The sequence below is a fragment of the Phaseolus vulgaris genome, chromosome 6, assembly GCF_051622355.1.
Source record: "Phaseolus vulgaris cultivar YP4 chromosome 6, ASM5162235v1, whole genome shotgun sequence".
NCBI classification, from domain to species: domain Eukaryota; kingdom Viridiplantae; phylum Streptophyta; class Magnoliopsida; order Fabales; family Fabaceae; genus Phaseolus; species Phaseolus vulgaris.
Genome location: NC_143503.1, coordinates 12,970,824 through 12,986,651, shown reverse-complemented (window position 1 = coordinate 12,986,651; position 15,828 = coordinate 12,970,824). Strand labels below are relative to the sequence as shown.

At 41.3% G+C, this 15,828-nt stretch overlaps 17 non-coding genes and 10 pseudogenes across 17 annotated transcripts; all 27 read left to right on the top strand.

Moving 5' to 3' along the window:
- The first annotated feature begins 354 nt into the window (after positions 1–354).
- LOC150026737 (5S ribosomal RNA) lies at positions 355–473 on the top strand. The gene has a single exon (XR_016522053.1). It is a non-coding gene; the product is annotated as a 5S ribosomal RNA (ribosomal RNA).
- A 458-nt stretch (positions 474–931) lies between these two features.
- LOC150026736 (5S ribosomal RNA) lies at positions 932–1,050 on the top strand (annotated as a pseudogene).
- Positions 1,051–1,508: 458 nt separating this feature from the next.
- On the top strand, positions 1,509–1,627 carry LOC150026735 (5S ribosomal RNA; annotated as a pseudogene).
- Positions 1,628–2,085: 458 nt separating this feature from the next.
- LOC150026734 (5S ribosomal RNA) lies at positions 2,086–2,204 on the top strand (annotated as a pseudogene).
- A 458-nt stretch (positions 2,205–2,662) lies between these two features.
- LOC150026733 (5S ribosomal RNA) lies at positions 2,663–2,781 on the top strand. Its single transcript, XR_016522757.1, has one exon. It is a non-coding gene; the product is annotated as a 5S ribosomal RNA (ribosomal RNA).
- Positions 2,782–3,238: 457 nt separating this feature from the next.
- On the top strand, positions 3,239–3,357 carry LOC150026732 (5S ribosomal RNA). The gene has a single exon (XR_016522184.1). It is a non-coding gene; the product is annotated as a 5S ribosomal RNA (ribosomal RNA).
- Positions 3,358–3,815: 458 nt separating this feature from the next.
- On the top strand, positions 3,816–3,934 carry LOC150026731 (5S ribosomal RNA; annotated as a pseudogene).
- Positions 3,935–4,392: 458 nt separating this feature from the next.
- On the top strand, positions 4,393–4,511 carry LOC150026730 (5S ribosomal RNA). Its single transcript, XR_016522194.1, has one exon. It is a non-coding gene; the product is annotated as a 5S ribosomal RNA (ribosomal RNA).
- A 458-nt stretch (positions 4,512–4,969) lies between these two features.
- Positions 4,970–5,088, top strand: LOC150026729 (5S ribosomal RNA). Its single transcript, XR_016522240.1, has one exon. It is a non-coding gene; the product is annotated as a 5S ribosomal RNA (ribosomal RNA).
- Positions 5,089–5,547: 459 nt separating this feature from the next.
- Positions 5,548–5,666, top strand: LOC150026728 (5S ribosomal RNA). The gene has a single exon (XR_016522156.1). It is a non-coding gene; the product is annotated as a 5S ribosomal RNA (ribosomal RNA).
- Positions 5,667–6,124: 458 nt separating this feature from the next.
- Positions 6,125–6,243, top strand: LOC150026727 (5S ribosomal RNA). The gene has a single exon (XR_016522239.1). It is a non-coding gene; the product is annotated as a 5S ribosomal RNA (ribosomal RNA).
- A 459-nt stretch (positions 6,244–6,702) lies between these two features.
- Positions 6,703–6,821, top strand: LOC150026726 (5S ribosomal RNA). The gene has a single exon (XR_016522155.1). It is a non-coding gene; the product is annotated as a 5S ribosomal RNA (ribosomal RNA).
- Positions 6,822–7,279: 458 nt separating this feature from the next.
- Positions 7,280–7,398, top strand: LOC150026725 (5S ribosomal RNA; annotated as a pseudogene).
- A 459-nt stretch (positions 7,399–7,857) lies between these two features.
- LOC150026724 (5S ribosomal RNA) lies at positions 7,858–7,976 on the top strand. The gene has a single exon (XR_016522006.1). It is a non-coding gene; the product is annotated as a 5S ribosomal RNA (ribosomal RNA).
- Positions 7,977–8,433: 457 nt separating this feature from the next.
- On the top strand, positions 8,434–8,552 carry LOC150026723 (5S ribosomal RNA). The gene has a single exon (XR_016522258.1). It is a non-coding gene; the product is annotated as a 5S ribosomal RNA (ribosomal RNA).
- A 456-nt stretch (positions 8,553–9,008) lies between these two features.
- On the top strand, positions 9,009–9,127 carry LOC150026722 (5S ribosomal RNA). Its single transcript, XR_016522585.1, has one exon. It is a non-coding gene; the product is annotated as a 5S ribosomal RNA (ribosomal RNA).
- A 456-nt stretch (positions 9,128–9,583) lies between these two features.
- LOC150026721 (5S ribosomal RNA) lies at positions 9,584–9,702 on the top strand (annotated as a pseudogene).
- Positions 9,703–10,161: 459 nt separating this feature from the next.
- On the top strand, positions 10,162–10,280 carry LOC150026720 (5S ribosomal RNA). Its single transcript, XR_016522005.1, has one exon. It is a non-coding gene; the product is annotated as a 5S ribosomal RNA (ribosomal RNA).
- A 457-nt stretch (positions 10,281–10,737) lies between these two features.
- LOC150026719 (5S ribosomal RNA) lies at positions 10,738–10,856 on the top strand. The gene has a single exon (XR_016522256.1). It is a non-coding gene; the product is annotated as a 5S ribosomal RNA (ribosomal RNA).
- Positions 10,857–11,312: 456 nt separating this feature from the next.
- Positions 11,313–11,431, top strand: LOC150026718 (5S ribosomal RNA). Its single transcript, XR_016522050.1, has one exon. It is a non-coding gene; the product is annotated as a 5S ribosomal RNA (ribosomal RNA).
- Positions 11,432–11,887: 456 nt separating this feature from the next.
- On the top strand, positions 11,888–12,006 carry LOC150026717 (5S ribosomal RNA). Its single transcript, XR_016522255.1, has one exon. It is a non-coding gene; the product is annotated as a 5S ribosomal RNA (ribosomal RNA).
- Positions 12,007–12,462: 456 nt separating this feature from the next.
- On the top strand, positions 12,463–12,581 carry LOC150026716 (5S ribosomal RNA). The gene has a single exon (XR_016522243.1). It is a non-coding gene; the product is annotated as a 5S ribosomal RNA (ribosomal RNA).
- Positions 12,582–13,053: 472 nt separating this feature from the next.
- LOC150026715 (5S ribosomal RNA) lies at positions 13,054–13,172 on the top strand (annotated as a pseudogene).
- Positions 13,173–13,627: 455 nt separating this feature from the next.
- On the top strand, positions 13,628–13,746 carry LOC150026714 (5S ribosomal RNA; annotated as a pseudogene).
- Positions 13,747–14,202: 456 nt separating this feature from the next.
- Positions 14,203–14,321, top strand: LOC150026713 (5S ribosomal RNA; annotated as a pseudogene).
- Positions 14,322–14,777: 456 nt separating this feature from the next.
- LOC150026712 (5S ribosomal RNA) lies at positions 14,778–14,896 on the top strand. The gene has a single exon (XR_016522105.1). It is a non-coding gene; the product is annotated as a 5S ribosomal RNA (ribosomal RNA).
- Positions 14,897–15,353: 457 nt separating this feature from the next.
- Positions 15,354–15,472, top strand: LOC150026711 (5S ribosomal RNA; annotated as a pseudogene).
- The last annotated feature ends 356 nt before the right edge of the window (positions 15,473–15,828 follow it).

Below are 15,828 nucleotides of genomic sequence, written 5' to 3'. Positions count from 1 at the left end.
CAACTAGATTCGTTACCACGTTTCGAACAACTTTCATTTTTAACGCGTCTCCATCCGACTTCTCTATCAAAAGTTATGACCGTTTGAAGTTTAGTCACGATAATTTTTGGCAACTCCAAATCTATCACTATTCTCTTCAATCTGAGGACTCCTCCATCAAATATACACTAAAACAAGATCCCACAAAAAAAATTAGACAAAAATTCAATTTCTACCTATTCTTAATGCATTTTACAAAATTCGTCTTACCTTGTTCGTCCATCTTGTATATCTCAAGACCCATTTTGTGTTTAACCATTTGAAACTGAAGCCCACTTGCAAACCCATATAGGCATTGATCGCGTTGCACTTGACAGGTGCGATCATACCAGCACTAATGCACCGGATCCCATCAGAACTCCGCAGTGAAGCGTGCTTGGGCGAGAGTAGTACTAGGATGGGTGACCTCCTTGGAAGTCCTCGTGTTGCACTTCTTTTTTGTGTTCTGTTCTTCTTCTTGGCCTATACAATCAAACCATGATGAGTTCACCTTTTTCGTGACTGCGAGTTGTGGGGGTCCTTGTCCTTCGGGAATTGGCAACTAGATTCGTTACCAGGTTTCGAACAACTTTCATTTTTAACGCGTCTCCATCCGACTTCTCTATCAAAAGTTATGACCGTTTCAAGTTTAGTCACGATAATTTTTGGCAACTCCAAATCTATCACTATTCTCTTCAATCTGAGGACTCCTCCATCAAATATACACTAAAACAAGATCCCACAAAAAAAATTAGACAAAAATTCAATTTCTACCTATTTTTAATGCATTTTACAAAAATCGTCTTACCTTGTTCGTCCATCTTGTATATCTCAAGACCCATTTCGTGTTTAATCATTTGAAACTGAAGCCCACTTGCAAACCCATATAGGCATTGATCGCGCTACACTTGACAGGTGCGATCATACCAGCACTAATGCACCGGCTCCCATCAGAACTCCGCAGTTAATCGTGGTTGGGCGAAAATAGTACTAGGATGGGTGACCTCCTGGGAAGTCCTCGTGTTGCACTTCTTTTTTGTGTTCTGTTCTTCTTCCTGGCCTATACAATCAAACCATGATGAGTTCACCTTTTTCGTGACTGCGAGTTGTGGGGGTCCTTGTCCTTCGGGAATTGGCAACTAGATTCGTTACCACGTTTCGAACAACTTTCATTTTTAACGCGTCTCCATCCGACTTCTCTATCAAAAGTTATGACCGTTTGAAGTTTAGTCACGATAATTTTTGGCAACTCCAAATCTATCACTATTCTCTTCAATCTGAGGACTCCTCCATCAAATATACACTAAAACAAGATCCCACAAAAAAAATTAGACAAAAATTCAATTTCTACCTATTTTTAATGCATTTTACAAAAATCGTCTTACCTTGTTCGTCCATCTTGTATATCTCAAGACACATTTCGTGTTTAACCATTTGAAACTGAAGCCCACTTGCAAACCCATATAGGCATTGGTCGCGCTAAACTTGACAGGTGCGATCATACCAGCACTTATGCACCGGCTCCCATCAGAACTCCGCAGTTAAGCGTGGTTGGGCGAAAATAGTACTAGGATGGGTGACCTCCTGGGAAGTCCTCGTGTTGCACTTCTTTTTTGTGTTCTGTTCTTCTTCCTGGCCTATACAATCAAACCATGATGAGTTCACCTTTTTCGTGACTGTGAGTTGTGGGGGTCCTTGTCCTTCGGGAATTGGCAACTAGATTCGTTACCACGTTTCGAACAACTTTCATTTTTAACGCGTCTCCATCCGACTTCTCTATCAAAAGTTATGACCGTTTGAAGTTTAGTCACGATAATTTTTGGCAACTCCAAATCTATCACTATTCTCTTCAATCTGAGGACTCCTCCATCAAATATACACTAAAACAAGATCCCACAAAAAAAATTAGACAAAAATTCAATTTCTACCTATTTTTAATGCATTTTACAAAAATCGTCTTACCTTGTTCGTCCATCTTGTATATCTGAAGACCCATTTCGTGTTTAACCATTTGAAACTGAAGCCCACTTGCAAACCCATATAGGCATTGATCGCGCTGCACTTGACAGGTGCGATCATACCAGCACTAATGCACCGGATCCAATCAGAACTCCGCAGGTACGCGTGCTTGGGCGAGAGTAGTACTAGGATTGGTGACCTCCTGGGAAGTCCTCGTGTTGCACTTCTTTTTTGTGTTCTGTTCTTCTTCCTGGCCTATACAATCAAACCATGATGAGTTCCCCTTTTTCGTGACTGCGAGTTGTGGGGGTCCTTGTCCTTCGGGAATTGGCAACTAGATTCGTTACCACGTTTCGAACAACTTTCATTTTTAACGCGTATCCATTCGACTTCTCTATCAAAAGTTATGACCGTTTGAAGTTTAGTCACGATAATTTTTTGCAACTCCAAATCTATCACTATTCTCTTCAATTTGAGAACTCCTCCATCAAATATACACTAAAACAAGATCCCACAAAAAAAATTAGACAAAAATTCAATTTCTACCTATTTTTAATGCATTTTACAAAAATCGTCTTACCTTGTTCGTCCATCTTGTATATCTCAAGACCCATTTTGTGTTTAACCATTTGAAACTGAAGCCCACTTGCAAACCCATATAGGCATTGATCGCGATGCACTTGGCAAGTGCGATCATACCAGCACTAATGCACCGGATCCCATCAGAACTCCGCAGGTAAGCGTGCTTGGGCGAGAGTAGTACTAGGATGGGTGACCTCCTGGGAAGTCCTCGTGTTGCACTTCTTTTTTGTGTTCTGTTCTTCTTCGTGGCCTATACAATCAAACCATGATGAGTTCCCCTTTTTCGTGACTGCGAGTTGTGGGGGTCCTTGTCCTTCGGGAATTGGCAACTAGATTCGTTACCACGTTTCGAACAACTTTCATTTTTAACGCGTATCCATCCGACTTCTCTATCAAAAGTTATGACCGTTTGAAGTTTAGTCACGATAATTTTTGGCAACTCCAAATCTATCACTATTCTCTTCAATCTGAGGACTCCTCCATCAAATATACACTAAAACAAGATCCCACAAAAAAATTAGACAAAAATTCAATTTCTACCTATTTTTAATGCATTTTACAAAAATCGTCTTACCTTGTTCGTCCATCTTGTATATCTCAAGACCCATTTTGTGTTTAACCATTTGAAACTGAAGCCCACTTGCAAACCCATATAGGCATTGATCGCGCTGCACTTGGCAGGTGCGATCATACCAGCACTAATGCACCGGATCCCATCAGAACTCCGCAGTGAAGCGTGCTTGGGCGAGAGTAGTACTAGGATTGGTGACCTCTTGGGAAGTCCTCGTGTTGCACTTCTTTTTTGTGTTCTGTTCTTCTTCCTGGCCTATACAATCAAACCATGATGAGTTCACCTTTTTCGTGACTGCGAGTTGTGGGGGTCCTTGTCCTTCGGGAATTGGCAACTAGATTCGTTACCACGTTTCGAACAACTTTCATTTTTAACGCGTCTCCATCCGACTTCTCTATCAAAAGTTATGACCGTTTGAAGTTTAGTCACGATAATTTTTGGCAACTCCAAAACTATCACTATTCTCGTCAATCTGAGGACTCCTCTATCAAATATACACTAAAACAAGATCCCACAAAAAAAATTAGACAAAAATTCAATTTCTACCTATTTTTAATGCATTTTACAAAAATCGTCTTACCTTGTTCGTCCATCTTGTATATCTCAAGACCCATTTTGTGTTTAACCATTTGAAACTGAAGCCCATTTGCAAACCCATATAGGCATTGATCGCGCTGCACTTGACAGATGCGATCATACCAACACTAATGCACCGGATCCCATCAGAACTTCGCAGTGAAGCGTGCCTGGGCGAGAGTAGTACTAGGATGAGTGACTTCCTGGGTAGTCCTCGTGTTGCACTTCATTTTTGTGTTCTGTTCTTCTTCCTGGCCTATACAATCAAACCATGATGAGTTCACCTTTTTCGTGACTGCGAGTTGTGGGGGTCCTTGTCCTTCGGGAATTGGCAACTAGATTCGTTACCACGTTTCGAACAACTTTCATTTTTAACGCGTCTCCATCCGACTTCTCTATCAAAAGTTATGACCGTTTGAAGTTTAGTCACGATAATTTTTGGCAACTCCAAATCTATCACTATTCTCTTCAATCTGAGGACTCCTCCATCAAATATACACTAAAACAAGATCCCACAAAAAAAATTAGACAAAAATTCAATTTCTACCTATTCTTAATGCATTTTACAAAATTCGTCTTACCTTGTTCGTCCATCTTGTATATCTCAAGACCCATTTTGTGTTTAACCATTTGAAACTGAAGCCCACTTGCAAACCCATATAGCCATTGATCGCGCTGCACTTGACAGGTGCGATCATACCAGCACTAATGCACTGGATCCCATCAGAACTCCGCAGTTAAGCGCGCTTGGGCGAGAGTAGTACTAGGATGGGTGACCTCCTGGGAAGTCTTCGTGTTGCACTTCTTTTTTGTGTTTTGTTCTTCTTCCTGGCCTATACAATCAAACCATGATGAGTTCACCTTTTTCGTGACTGCGAGTTGTGGGGGTCCTTGTCCTTCGGGAATTGGCAACTAGATTCGTTACCACGTTTCGAACAACTTTCATTTTTAACGCGTCTCCATCCGACTTCTCTATCAAAAGTTATGACCGTTTCAAGTTTAGTCACGATAATTTTTGGCAACTCCAAATCTATCACTATTCTCTTCAATCTGAGGACTCCTCCATCAAATATACACTAAAACAAGATCCAACAAAAAAAATTAGACAAAAATTCAATTTCTACCTATTTTTAATGCATTTTACAAAATTCGTCTTACCTTGTTCGTCCATCTTGTATATCTCAAGACCCATTTTGTGTTTAACCATTTGAAACTGAAGCCCACTTGCAAACCCATATAGGCATTGATCGCGTTGCACTTGACAGGTGCGATCATACCAGCACTAATGCAACGGATCCCATCAGAACTCCGCAGTATAGCGTGCTTGGGCGAGAGTAGTACTAGGATGGGTGACCTCCTGGGAAGTCCTCGTGTTGCACTTCTTTTTTGTGTTCTGTTCTTCTTCCTGGCCTATACAACCAAACCATGATGAGTTCACCTTTTTCGTGACTGCGAGTTGTGGGGGTCATTGTCCTTCGGGAATTGGCAACTAGATTCGTTACCACGTTTCGAACAACTTTCATTTTTAACGCGTCTCCATCCGACTTCTCCATCAAAAGTTATGACCGTTTGAAGTTTTAGTCACGATAATTTTTGGCAACTCCAAATCTATCACTATTCTCTTCAATCTGAGGACTCCTCCATCAAATATACACTAAAACAAGATCCCACAAAAAAAATTAGACAAAAATTGAATTTCTACATATTTTTTATGCATTTTACAAAAATCGTCTTACCTTGTCCGTCCATCTTGTATATCTCAAGACCCATTTTGTGTTTAACCATTTGAAACTGAAACCCACTTGCAAACCCATATAGGCATTGATCGCGCTGCACTTGACAGGTGCGATCATACCAGCACTAATGCACCGGATCCCATCAGAACTCCGCAGTGAAGGGAGCTTGGGCGAGAGTAGTACTAGGATGGGTGACCTCCTGGGAAGTGCTCGTGTTGCACTTCTTTTTTGTGTTCTGTTCTTCCTCCTGGCCTATACAATCAAACCATGATGAGTTCACCTTTTTCGTGACTGCGAGTTGTGGGGGTCCTTGTCCTTCGGGAATTGGCAACTAGATTCGTTACCACGTTTCGAACAACTTTCATTTTTAACGCGTCTCCATCCGACTTCTCTATCAAAAGTTATGACCGTTTCAAGTTTAGTCACGATAATTTTTGGCAACTCCAAATCTATCACTATTCTCTTCAATCTGAGGACTCCTCCATCAAATATACACTAAAACAAGATCCAACAAAAAAAATTAGACAAAAATTCAATTTCTACCTATTTTTAATGCATTTTACAAAATTCGTCTTACCTTGTTCGTCCATCTTGTATATCTCAAGACCCATTTTGTGTTTAACCATTTGAAACTGAAGCCCACTTGCAAACCCATATAGGCATTGATCGCGTTGCACTTGACAGGTGCGATCATACCAGCACTAATGCAACGGATCCCATCAGAACTCCGCAGTATAGCGTGCTTGGGCGAGAGTAGTACTAGGATGGGTGACCTCCTGGGAAGTCCTCGTGTTGCACTTCTTTTTTGTGTTCTGTTCTTCTTCCTGGCCTATACAACCAAACCATGATGAGTTCACCTTTTTCGTGACTGCGAGTTGTGGGGGTCATTGTCCTTCGGGAATTGGCAACTAGATTCGTTACCACGTTTCGAACAACTTTCATTTTTAACGCGTCTCCATCCGACTTCTCCATCAAAAGTTATGACCGTTTGAAGTTTTAGTCACGATAATTTTTGGCAACTCCAAATCTATCACTATTCTCTTCAATCTGAGGACTCCTCCATCAAATATACACTAAAACAAGATCCCACAAAAAAAATTAGACAAAAATTGAATTTCTACATATTTTTTATGCATTTTACAAAAATCGTCTTACCTTGTCCGTCCATCTTGTATATCTCAAGACCCATTTTGTGTTTAACCATTTGAAACTGAAACCCACTTGCAAACCCATATAGGCATTGATCGCGCTGCACTTGACAGGTGCGATCATACCAGCACTAATGCACCGGATCCCATCAGAACTCCGCAGTGAAGGGAGCTTGGGCGAGAGTAGTACTAGGATGGGTGACCTCCTGGGAAGTGCTCGTGTTGCACTTCTTTTTTGTGTTCTGTTCTTCTTCCTGGCCTATACAATCAAACCATGATGAGTTCACCTTTTTCGTGACTTCGAGTTGTGGGGGTCCTTGTCCTTCGGGAATTGGCAACTAGATTCGTTACCATTTTTCGAACAACTTTCATTTTTAACGCGTCTCCATCCGACTTCTCTATCAAAAGTTATGACCGTTTCAAGTTTAGTCACGATAATTTATGGCAACTCCAAATCTATCACTATTCTCTTCAATCTGAGGACTCCTCCATCAAATATACACTAAAACAAGATCCCACAAAAAAAATTAGACAAAAATTCAATTTCTACCTATTTTTAATGCATTTTACAAAATTCGTCTTACCTTGTTCGTCCATCTTGTATATCTCAAGACCCATTTTGTGTTTAACCATTTGAAACTGAAGCCCACTTGCAAACCCATATAGGCATTGATCGCGCTGCACTTGACAGGTGCGATCAAACCAGCACTAATGCACCCGATCCCATCAGAACTCCGCAGTATAGCGTGCTTGGGCGAGAGTAGTACTAGGATGGGTGACCTCCTGGGAAGTCCTCGTGTTGCACTTCTTTTTTGTGTTCTGTTCTTCTTCCTGGCCTATACAATCAAACCATGATGAGTTCACCTTTTTCGTGACTGCGAGTTGTGGGGGTCCTTGTCCTTCGGGAATTGGCAACTAGATTCGTTACCACGTTTCGAACAACTTTCATTTTTAACGCGTCTTCATCCGACTTCTCCATCAAAAGTTATGACCGTTTGAGGTTTTAGTCACGATAATTTTTGGCAACTCCAAATCTATCACTATTCTCTTCAATCTGAGGACTCCTCCATCAAATATACACTAAAACAAGATCCCACAAAAAAAATTAGACAAAAATTCAATTTCTACATATTTTTTATGCATTTTACAAAAATCGTCTTACCTTGTTCGTCCATCTTGTATATCTCAAGACCCATTTTCTGTTTAACCATTTGAAACTGAAACCCACTTGCAAACCCATATAGGCATTGATCGCGCTGCACTTGACAGGTGCGATCATACCAGCACTAATGCACCGGATCCCATCAGAACTCCGCAGTTAAGGGAGCTTGGGCGAGAGTAGTACTAGGATGGGTGACCTCCTGGGAAGTCCTCGTGTTGCACTTCTTTTTTGTGTTCTGTTCTTCTTCCTGGCCTATACAATCAAACATTGATGAGTTCACCTTTTTCGTGACTGCGAGTTGTGGGGGTCCTTGTCCTTCGGGAATTGGCAACTAGATTCGTTACCACGTTTCGAACAACTTTCATTTTTAACGCGTCTCCATCCGACTTTTCTATCAAAAGTTATGACCGTTTGATGTTTTAGTCACGATAATTTTTGGCAACTCCAAATCTATCACTATTCTCTTCAATCTGAGGACTCCTCCATCCAATATACACTAAAACAAGATCCCACAAAAAAAATTAGACAAAAATTCAAGTTCTACCTATTTTTAATGCATTTTACAGAAATCGTCTTACCTTGTTCGTCCATCTTGTATCTCAAGACCCATTTTGTGTTTAACCATTTGAAACTGAAGCCCACTTGCAAACCCATATAGGCATTGATCGCGCTGCACTTGACAGGTGCGATCATACCAGCACTAATGCACCGGATCCCACCAGAACTCCGCAGTCAAGCGCGCTTGGGCGAGAGTAGTACTAGGATGGGTGACCTCCTGGGAAGTCCTCGTGTTGCACTACTTTTTTGTGTTCTGTTCTTCTTCCTGGCCTATACAATCATACCATGATGAGTTCACCTTTTTCGTGACTGCGAGTTGTGGGGGTCCTTGTCCTTCGGGAATTGGCAACTAGATTCGTTACCACGTTTCGAACAACTTTCATTTTTAACGCGTCTTCATCCGACTTCTCTATCAAAAGTTATGACCGTTTGAAGTTTAGTCACGATAATTTTTGACAACTCCAAATCTATCACTATTCTCTTCAATCTGAGGACTCCTCCGTCAAATATACACTAAAACAAGATCCCACAAAAAAAATTAGACAAAAATTCAATTTCTACCTATTTTTAATGCATTTTACAAAAATCGTCTTACCTTGTTCGTCCATCTTGTATCTCAAGACCCATTTTGTGTTTAACCATTTGAAACTGAAGCCCACTTGCAAACCCATATAGGCATTGATCGCGCTGCACTTGACAGGTGCGATCATACCAGCACTAATGCACCGGATCCCATCAGAACTCCGTAGTGAAGAGTGCTTGGGCGAGAGTAGTACTAGGATGGGTGACCTCCTGGGAAGTCCTCGTGTTGCACTTCTTTTTTGTGTTGTGTTCTTCTTCCTGGCCTATACAATCAAACCATGATGAGTTCACCTTTTTCGTGACTGCGAGTTGTGGGGGTCCTTGTCCTCCGGGAATTGGCAACTAGATTCGTTGCCACGTTTCGAACAACTTTCATTTTTAACGCGTCTCCATCCGACTTCTCTATCAAAAGTTTTGACCGTTTGAAGTTTAGTCACGATAATTTTTGGCAACTCCAAATCTATCACTATTCTCTTCAATCTGAGGACTCCTCCATCCAATATACACTAAAACAAGATCCCACAAAAAAAATTAGACAAAAATTCAAGTTCTACCTATTTTTAATGCATTTTACAGAAATCGTCTTACCTTGTTCGTCCATCTTGTATCTCAAGACCCATTTTGTGTTTAACCATTTGAAACTGAAGCCCACTTGCAAACCCATATAGGCATTGATCGCGCTGCACTTGACAGGTGCGATCAAACCAGCACTAATGCACCCGATCCCATCAGAACTCCGCAGTATAGCGTGCTTGGGCGAGAGTAGTACTAGGATGGGTGACCTCCTGGGAAGTCCTCGTGTTGCACTTCTTTTTTGTGTTCTGTTCTTCTTCCTGGCCTATACAATCAAACCATGATGAGTTCACCTTTTTCGTGACTGCGAGTTGTGGGGGTCCTTGTCCTTCGGGAATTGGCAACTAGATTCGTTACCACGTTTCGAACAACTTTCATTTTTAACGCGTCTTCATCCGACTTCTCCATCAAAAGTTATGACCGTTTGAGGTTTTAGTCACGATAATTTTTGGCAACTCCAAATCTATCACTATTCTCTTCAATCTGAGGACTCCTCCATCAAATATACACTAAAACAAGATCCCACAAAAAAAATTAGACAAAAATTCAATTTCTACATATTTTTTATGCATTTTACAAAAATCGTCTTACCTTGTTCGTCCATCTTGTATATCTCAAGACCCATTTTCTGTTTAACCATTTGAAACTGAAACCCACTTGCAAACCCATATAGGCATTGATCGCGCTGCACTTGACAGGTGCGATCATACCAGCACTAATGCACCGGATCCCATCAGAACTCCGCAGTTAAGGGAGCTTGGGCGAGAGTAGTACTAGGATGGGTGACCTCCTGGGAAGTCCTCGTGTTGCACTTCTTTTTTGTGTTCTGTTCTTCTTCCTGGCCTATACAATCAAACATTGATGAGTTCACCTTTTTCGTGACTGCGAGTTGTGGGGGTCCTTGTCCTTCGGGAATTGGCAACTAGATTCGTTACCACGTTTCGAACAACTTTCATTTTTAACGCGTCTCCATCCGACTTTTCTATCAAAAGTTATGACCGTTTGATGTTTTAGTCACGATAATTTTTGGCAACTCCAAATCTATCACTATTCTCTTCAATCTGAGGACTCCTCCATCCAATATACACTAAAACAAGATCCCACAAAAAAAATTAGACAAAAATTCAAGTTCTACCTATTTTTAATGCATTTTACAGAAATCGTCTTACCTTGTTCGTCCATCTTGTATCTCAAGACCCATTTTGTGTTTAACCATTTGAAACTGAAGCCCACTTGCAAACCCATATAGGCATTGATCGCGCTGCACTTGACAGGTGCGATCATACCAGCACTAATGCACCGGATCCCACCAGAACTCCGCAGTCAAGCGCGCTTGGGCGAGAGTAGTACTAGGATGGGTGACCTCCTGGGAAGTCCTCGTGTTGCACTACTTTTTTGTGTTCTGTTCTTCTTCCTGGCCTATACAATCATACCATGATGAGTTCACCTTTTTCGTGACTGCGAGTTGTGGGGGTCCTTGTCCTTCGGGAATTGGCAACTAGATTCGTTACCACGTTTCGAACAACTTTCATTTTTAACGCGTCTTCATCCGACTTCTCTATCAAAAGTTATGACCGTTTGAAGTTTAGTCACGATAATTTTTGACAACTCCAAATCTATCACTATTCTCTTCAATCTGAGGACTCCTCCGTCAAATATACACTAAAACAAGATCCCACAAAAAAAATTAGACAAAAATTCAATTTCTACCTATTTTTAATGCATTTTACAAAAATCGTCTTACCTTGTTCGTCCATCTTGTATCTCAAGACCCATTTTGTGTTTAACCATTTGAAACTGAAGCCCACTTGCAAACCCATATAGGCATTGATCGCGCTGCACTTGACAGGTGCGATCATACCAGCACTAATGCACCGGATCCCATCAGAACTCCGTAGTGAAGAGTGCTTGGGCGAGAGTAGTACAAGGATGGGTGACCTCCTGGGAAGTCCTCGTGTTGCACTTCTTTTTTGTGTTGTGTTCTTCTTCCTGGCCTATACAATCAAACCATGATGAGTTCACCTTTTTCGTGACTGCGAGTTGTGGGGGTCCTTGTCCTCCGGGAATTGGCAACTAGATTCGTTGCCACGTTTCGAACAACTTTCATTTTTAACGCGTCTCCATCCGACTTCTCTATCAAAAGTTTTGACCGTTTGAAGTTTAGTCACGATAATTTTTGGCAACTCCAAATCTATCACTATTCTCTTCAATCTGAGGACTCCTCCATCCAATATACACTAAAACAAGATCCCACAAAAAAAATTAGACAAAAATTCAAGTTCTACCTATTTTTAATGCATTTTACAGAAATCGTCTTACCTTGTTCGTCCATCTTGTATCTCAAGACCCATTTTGTGTTTAACCATTTGAAACTGAAGCCCACTTGCAAACCCATATAGGCATTGATCGCGCTGCACTTGACAGGTGCGATCATACCAGCACTAATGCACCGGATCCCACCAGAACTCCGCAGTCAAGCGCGCTTGGGCGAGAGTAGTACTAGGATGGGTGACCTCCTGGGAAGTCCTCGTGTTGCACTACTTTTTTGTGTTCTGTTCTTCTTCCTGGCCTATACAATCAAACCATGATGAGTTCACCTTTTTCGTGACTGCGAGTTGTGGGGGTCCTTGTCCTCCGGGAATTGGCAACTAGATTCGTTACCACGTTTCGAACAACTTTCATTTTTAACGCGTCTCCATCCGACTTCTCTATCAAAAGTTATGACCGTTTGAAGTTTAGTCACGATAATTTTTGGGAACTCCAAATCTATCACTATTCTCTTCAATCTGAGGACTCCTCCATCAAATATACACTAAAACAAGATCCCACAAAAAAAATTAGACAAAAATTCAATTTCTACCTATTTTTAATGCATTTTCCAAAAATCGACTTACCTTGTTCGTCCATCTTGTATCTCAAGACCCATTTTGTGTTTAACCATTTGAAACTGAAGCCCACTTGCAAACCCATATAGGCATTGATCGCGCTGCACTTGACAGGTGCGATCATACCAGCACTAATGCACCGGATCCCATCAGAACTCCGCAGGCAAGCGTGCTTGGGCGAGAGTAGTACTAGGATGGGTGACCTCCTGGGAAGTCCTCGTGTTCCACTTCATTTTTGTGTTCTGTTCTTCTTCCTGGCCTATACAATCAAACCATGATGAGTTCACCTTTTCGTGACTGCGAGTTGTGGGGGTCCTTGTCCTTCGGGAATTGGCAACTAGATTCGTTACCACGTTTCGAACAACTTTCATTTTTAACGCGTCTCCATCCGACTTCTCTATCAAAAGTTAGGATCGTTTGACGGTTAGTCACGATAATTTTTGGCAACTCCAAATCTATCACTATTCTCTTCAATCTGAGAACTCCTCCATCAAATATACAATAAAACAAGATCCCACAAAAAAAATTAAACAAAAATTCAATTTCTACCTATTTTTAATGCATTTTACAAAAATCGTCTTACCTTGTTCGTCCATCTTGTATCTCAAGACCCATTTTGTGTTTAACCATTTGAAACTGAAGCCCATTTGAAACTGAAGCCCACTTGCAAACCCATATAGGCATTGATCGCGCTGCACTTGACAGGTGCGATCATACCAGCACTAATGCACCGGATCCCCTCAGAACTCCGCAGGCAAGCGTGATTGGGCAAGAGTAGTACTAGGATGGGTGACCTCCTGGGAAGTCCTCGTGTTGCATATCTTTTTTGTGTTCTGTTCTTCTTCCTGGCCTATACAATCAAACCATGATGAGTTCTCCTTTTCGTGACTGCGAGTTGTGGGGGTCCTTGTCCTTCGGGAATTGGCAACTAGATTCGTTACCACGTTTCGAACAACTTTCATTTTTAACGCGTCTCCATCCGACTTCTCTATCAAAAGTTATGACCGTTAGAAGTTTAGTCACGATAATTTTTGGCAACTCCAAATCTATCACTATTCTCTTCAATCTGAGGACTCCTCCATCAAATATACACTAAAACAAGATCCCACAAAATAAATTAGACAAAAATTCAATTTCTACCTATTTTTAATGCATTTTACAAAAATCGTCTTACCTTGTTCGTCCATCTAGTATCTCAAGACCCATTTTGTGTTTAACCATTTGAAACTGAAGCCCACTTGCAAACCCATATGGGCATTGATCGCGCTGCACTTGACAGGTGCGATCATACGAGCACTAATGCACCGGATCCCATCAGAACTCCGCAGTCAAGCGTGCTTGAGCGAGAGTAGCACTAGGATGGGTGACCTCCTGGGAAGTCCTCGTGTTGCACTTCTTTTTTGTGTTCTGTTCTTCTTCCTGGCCTATACAATCAAACCATGATGAGTTCACCTTTTTCGTGACTGCGAGTTGTGGGGGTCCTTGTCCTTCGGGAATTGGCAACTAGATTCGTTACCACGTTTCGAACAACTTTCATTTTTAACGCGTCTCCATCCGACTTCTCTATCAAAAGTTATGACCGTTTGAAGTTTAGTCACGATAATTTTTGGCAACTCCAAATCTATCACTATTCTCTTCAATCTGAGGACTCCTCCATCAAATATACACTAAAACAAGATCCCACAAAATAAATTAGACAAAAATTCAATTTCTACCTATTTTTAATGCATTTTACAAAAATCGTCTTACCTTGTTCGTCCATCTAGTATCTCAAGACCCATTTTGTGTTTAACCATTTGAAACTGAAGCCCACTTGCAAACCCATATGGGCATTGATCGCGCTGCACTTGACAGGTGCGATCATACGAGCACTAATGCACCGGATCCCATCAGAACTCCGCAGTCAAGCGTGGTTGAGCGAGAGTAGCACTAGGATGGGTGACCTCCTGGGAAGTCCTCGTGTTGCACTTCTTTTTTGTGTTATGTTCTTCTTCCTGGCCTATACAATCAAACCATGATGAGTTCACCTTTTTCGTGACTGCGAGTTGTGGGGGTCCTTATCCTTCGGGAATTGGCAACTAGATTCGTTACCACGTTTCGAACAACTTTCATTTTTAACGCGTCTCCATCCGACTTCTCTATCAAAAGTTATGACCGTTTGAAGTTTAGTCACGATAATTTTTGGCAACTCCAAATCTATCACTATTCTCTTCAATCTGAGGACTCCTCCATCAAATATACACTAAAACAAGATCCCACAAAAAAAATTAGACAAAAATTCAATTTCTACCTATTTTTAATGCATTTTACAAAAATCGACTTACCTTGTTCGTCCATCTTGTATCTCAAGACCCATTTTGTGTTTAACAATTTGAAACTGAGGCCCACTTGCAAACCCATATAAGCATTGATCGCGTTGCACTTGAAAGGTGCGATCATACCAGCACTAATGCACCGGATCCCATCAGAACTCCGCAGTCAAGCGTGCTTGGGCGAGAGTAGTACTAGGATGGGTGACCTCCTGGAAAGTCCTCGTGTTGCACTTCTTTTTTGTGTTCTGTTCTTCTTCCTGGGCTATACAATCAAACCATGTTAAGTTCACCTTTTTCGTGACTGCGAGTTGTGGGGGTCCTTGTCCTTCGGGAATTGGCAACTAGATTCGTTACCACGTTTCGAACAACTTTCATTTTTAACGCGTCTCCATCCGACTTCTCTATCAAAAGTTATGACCGTTTGAAGTTTAGTCACGATAATTTTTGGGAACTCCAAATCTATCACTATTCTCTTCAATCTGAGGACTCCTCCATCAAATATACACTAAAACAAGATCCCACAAAAAAAAATTAGACAAAAATTCAATTTCTACCTATTTTTAATGCATTTTACAAAAATCGTCTTACATTGTTCGTCCATCTTGTATATCAAGACCCATTTTTTGTTTAACCATTTGAAACTGAAGCCCACTTGCAAACCCATATAGGCATTGATCGCGCTACACTTGACAGGTGCGATTATACCAGCACTAGTGCATCGGATCCCATCAGAACGCCGCAGTGAAGGGTGCTCGAGCGAGAGTAGTACTAGGATGGGTGACCTCCTGTGAAGTCCTCGTGTTGCACTTCTTTTTTGTGTTCTGTTCTTCTTCCTGGCCTACACACTCAAACCATGATGAGTTCACCTTTTTCGTTACTGCGAGTTGTGGGGGTCCTTGTCCTTCGGGAATTGGCAACTAGATTCGTTACCACGTTTCGAACAACTTTCATTTTTAACGCGTCTCCATCCGACTTCTCTATCAAAACTTATGATCGTATGAAGTTTAGTCACGATAATTTTTGGCAACTCCAAATCTATCACTATTCTCTTCAATCTGAGGACTCCTCCATCAAATATACACTAAAACAAGATCCCACAAAAAAAATTAGACAAAAATTCAATTTCTACCTATTTTTAATGCATTTTACAAAAATCGTCTTACCTT